General features: G+C 37.2%; 1 pseudogene across 1 annotated transcript; it reads left to right on the top strand.

Moving 5' to 3' along the window:
• Positions 1-747: 747 nt before the first annotated feature.
• On the top strand, positions 748-4,175 carry LOC149213964 (protein kinase STUNTED-like; annotated as a pseudogene). Its single transcript, XR_016250877.1, has 7 exons — positions 748-1,420; positions 1,549-1,797; positions 1,969-2,128; positions 2,281-2,357; positions 2,449-2,596; positions 2,699-2,848; positions 3,055-4,175. The product of XR_016250877.1 is annotated as a protein kinase STUNTED-like (transcript).
• The last annotated feature ends 813 nt before the right edge of the window (positions 4,176-4,988 follow it).

Genomic DNA, 4,988 nt, shown 5'->3' with positions numbered 1-4,988 from the left:
AACTTGGTTTTGTTATCCATCTTTCACATGGCTGCTAGGATCCATGGTCACTTCTGAAAATTGCTTGCAAGGTTATCTTGGCTTCATTATGCATTGTTTTTTCCTTTTGGAAACTCATCCTTCCTTGAGGATTGTCTAGCATCTACTACCTCAATTTGGATTTCTTGGATCAATTTAGTGCTCTCGTTCTCCTTTTGGACCAGTTGTCCATTCTCCTCACATGCAAAGCATGCATTCACATAAAATTCACCAATTTTAAAAATAAAAGGTTACCTGGCCTCTTCTGATGCCTCCAACATCAAATTTTGTCTTCCTTCCATGCTTTAGGAAGGTACTCCTTCTCTTTCTTCTATTCTTATGACAACTATGAATGATTGTCCCTCTTGAAAATCCTTATCATCTGCATCTATACACATAGCATCAGTATCATAATCACCAAGCTCTTTAGCCCCATATGGTATATATGTTACGAGCACTTCTAGCTAACCTCCCATGAGACTTTCATTTATTGTCTCATCGACATCCTCTTTGTGTAGCTCCCTCTACTGTTATGATGCTTTTTCCACCATATCTTCTATCAACAAATCCATATGTTGATTTGAACTCTTTATGCAGTCCATGAGACTCTCTGATAGTCTCTCTTCAACATCTTCCTCATCATCAAGGACTATTCCCTGCTCTGGTTCAAAATAGTGAACTAATTCAACTTTAGGCTCAACAGGTGCTTCATCTTCCTCCCTAGCTTTCTAGCTTTAGGGGTCTTCCTCTTAAAATCTTTTTTCTGACAAGTAATTTGGCCTTCTTCCTTAGGTCCCATCTCTACCTTTGGTATTCTCTTTCAAGCCTCATTTTGACTATGTTGAATCTCTCCTTCAACTCATAAATCTCCTTTTCAATTTCTTCTTTACTCATGCCATTTTCCTTGGCATGCTTCTCCCTTTTGTTATGGCATCCATGAGAACTGGTTAGTAGTGGGTAGTTCTTAACCAAAAGGTTCCCAAAAGGGCGACTTCGGGACTGATTACAGAGAAAGGAGAATCAGTACCTGGATGGCCCCTCTTACGTGGAGCCGATTCACTGACCAAGCTTCCTACTCCACAGTCTACATCAAAACAAACATCTGTAGTTGAATGGGCACTACAGTTGCCAAATAGGCTTACACAGGCAACTGGAGAGCTTCATTTGAAAGGACAGATTATGCAGAAGGTTTGCAACTATGAACATGAAGCTCGGTCTTCAAATGAGGTAGCACCAATTGAAGCATGCTCTAAAGAAGAAGGGTTTCCTTGCAGTCAGCAGAATGATTCTGATCGAGAAGAAAATTGTTTGGCAAGGAGATTAGAGTTCCTTTGTCAAAGTAAAACCTGCAGGCATTTTACATATCAGGAGTTGCAATCTGCTACTTCTGGTTTTTCAACAGGTTGCATTTGTAGTTTTCCTCATGGAGTTTTTCATTTCTGTGCTTCTGTTTTGAATGGGAAATTTCCCTTGAAATGTATATTAACCTTGTGAACTCAATTCAATTATGTAACATCCTTATTCTTGCAGGGAATTTTATAGGAAGAGGAGGCTGCAGTAAGGTGTACAGAGGATTTCTTCCTGATGGACAATCGGTGGCAGTGAAAATCTTGAATTCATCATCCAAAACAGAGCAAGAGCTTCTTTCTGAAGTTGAGATTCTTACTCTATTGAAGCACAACCATGTCATTACACTTATCGGTTACTGTGCAGAAGGCCTTAACCGCCTTCTGGTGTATAATTTTGTATCCAGAGGAAACCTTGAAGAGAATCTCCATGGTATATACTCAATAGTATTGCATTTTAAGAATCATGAAATCGTGTAGAAATATTAAGCAGTAGTACGTTTTAAGCATCATAGTGTTATGTATTGTATGGCAGGGTCTTTCATTTTCTCTTTTCTGAGATTTGATTATAGTCCTAGCTATTGACTATGTATATATTTTTCAGGAGGAGAGGAAAAGCCAATACTTCCTTGGAAAGTGCGATTAAAAGTGGCTGTAGGGTTGCTGAAGCATTAGATTACTTGCATAATGGCTTTTCTCAATCTGTCATTCATGGAGATGTAAAGTCTTCCAATATCTTGCTTTCTGAAGAGTTTGAACCACAGGTATAAATCTTTTTACTGCAAGAAGAATCAAGACTAAATTGCACAATTCAGTATTTGAAGAGATCTTAGTGATCTAGACTTGTAAACTGAAACTTGGAATTCTGCACTAATGAAAAATTTCAACAGAATTAATGTGCGTGTTATTATAATAGTTGTCAGATTTTGGGCTAGCAAGGTGGGCACCAACATCTTCATATATCACTTGCAGCGATGTTTTAGGAACATTTGGGTATGTAAGCATCTTCCCAGTTTCGATTGGCCATTTTCAGATTAAAGCTATCCAATTTGTAAATTCACTAATTGTGATTGTAGTTTGACAGGTATCTTGCTCCAGAATACTTTGTTTATGGAAAGGTTAATGAGAAGACGGATGTGTATGCATTTGGTGTGGTCCTTCTTGAGCTAATAACTGGAAGGAAGCCAATTGATACAGCAAGTCCCAAGGGTCAAGAAAGCCTGATTATGTGGGTAAGTCCTGGTTTTTACAGTTGACTCTCTTCTTCATGTTTATTTATATTGATTATCCTTATTAGGGGCTCATATTTAACCTTCTGTAAATGTTGAAACCAGGCAAGACCACTCTTACAGGATGGGAATATGGAAAGTCTTGCTGACAAATGTTTGCAAAATGTTTATGATACAAATGAAATGCATAGAATGATGCTTGCTGCTACGCTTTGTCTAAGGGAAACATCTCATTACCGTCCTTGCATGAGCCGAGTAATTTATCTTCCTCTATTCATTTCTATATGCTTCAGGGGCTTGTTTTTACTACCTCGTGTGTTTTTTGAGGGTATTCTTTACCTGCAAAAATTACTTTAGGGTGCAATTTCTCTTACATTTTCTTTTAGCTATAAAACACTCTATGTTAACCACATCTTTTCATCTCTGCTTACTCTTTAATACCAAGATATGATTAATGGCAGATTTTAAAACTACTACAAGGAGAAGATGAGAGGACTGACTGGGCGTGGTGCCAGAATACAATGATCAAGGATATGGATACTTCAGATGAGGATGACATTGTAGAAAATCAGGGGGGGCATGATATACAAACCCATCTCACCCTTGCCATGCTTGGGGTGGATGATGATACGGTATCACTTAGTAGCACAGATCATAGTGTGAGCATTTTGCCAACAAACAATTCTTTGGAAGATTACGGACTGCGCCGATGTAGCAATTCATCAAGCTTTTAATTCAAGATTAAAAGAAGTGAGTTTTGTTGCCAGCAATACATTTGTTTATGGTTGCTTTATAAGTTTCCCATGGCCACAGTGGTTTCATATTCTTATATGGCCAGGAATGTGACGTATTATGCTAGACCTCAAAGAATAGCTAAGGATTGTATGAAAACTAGGGGATTGAACAATAACATTGACTTCGTTAAAGCATTCCTTGAAGTTAGAAGCAAGCTCATGGGCGGAAAGGAAGATCAAGATGTCAGTACTCCATTATCTTGGCTGCAGATCTGAGCAATGTTTGACTAGTTGGCATCTTTTGTTCGCATGCTGATTTTTTCAGTGTCGTGTCCACATTTCTACTTTTTACTGTCAATCTCATGTAAATAGTGAAAATGGATCTACGGTGTTCATTACACTGCTCTGGGTAGACAAGTACCAAGAAGAGTAACTTTTTGGTAATGCTACTATATTGTCAATTCAGAAGTGGTGGAGAGAACCGTAGAAAGAACTACCCACTACTAACCAGTTCTCATGGATGCCAGGTTGATTGATCAAATGGATCAAATGTGCTGAAGCTTGAGATCCTTCTTTGATGCGCCATAAGGGCCATGCCTGATGCGTTTTTGGTCTAACAAAAGGACCAAGGGTTCAAATAGTTAATGGTTAGCATTCACCAACTATTAAAACAGAGTAGCCATGTCTAATTTTCAAATTTCATTTATAACACTAGCAATTTTTATTGCATAATATCAGGAATGAACAGATGCAGGGTTTTCAAGATTCAGGTTGAATATCACAGAAGACAATGCAAAGTTGTACCGGTGAATACTATGGTATTAATGAGAATCAAAAGTTAAAAGCTACACAGTAGAATGCATATATTCATCTTCAAGGATATCACAGCACACACCACACTGCATTTTCACTTTTCATCCATAGAAATGTTTCCATCGATGGAAGGATTTATGGTTAACAATAGCAATAACTAAAGACCTTGTCACCATACTAATGTGCATATTCATCACTTATTGTAAAGGACTGAGCCTAATTCCTTTTTATTTAATTACCAAGCCATAATCATGACAATATCCACAAAATTCAATAAGAATGGTTTAGGTTGTGTAAAATTCCACCACTATATGTTCGTGGGTCATATTCCTTCCATGGTACCATTTTGCTACATAATAACATGAAGAGACAGGTACCATTCTGCTGACTTAACAACATACTAATCTCATCACTAAAAGAATAATAATTGTAAGAATCTAACAGATTTTGCAAATATATGAGCTCAACTTATAATTATATAGTATTTATATTTTGGCAATTTTTTATTGCCATGAAACTCTGCTTCTCGAGTTCAGGTAATTGCAAAGCTGTTCTATAACATTACACCTTAAAAAATTCAGCCTTCAAATCCAAAACATTAAAACTATCCTACATCTCTAACTTCAAAATTTTTAATGCCTACACCTTTTGTAGGGAAAAAAGAAAAGGCAAGAAATACAATATGAAACACAAAATTTGTTCAAGAAAATAAAGCTATAATCAATAAAAAAAAATAAAGCGTATGGCATGGTCTGCTGAATCATCTGAGGTGCTCAATTATCCTCAGCAGCTTTGGAAGTCTCAGATGCCTGTAATTCACCATCATTTTCCAGCTTTTGGACCTTATT

Source organism: Pinus tabuliformis, chromosome 1_1, assembly GCF_031772625.1.
Source record: "Pinus tabuliformis cultivar Carrire ecotype Pingquan chromosome 1_1, CPIR1, whole genome shotgun sequence".
NCBI classification, from domain to species: Eukaryota; Viridiplantae; Streptophyta; class Pinopsida; order Pinales; family Pinaceae; genus Pinus; species Pinus tabuliformis.
This window is presented reverse-complemented; position numbering and strand designations above follow the sequence as displayed.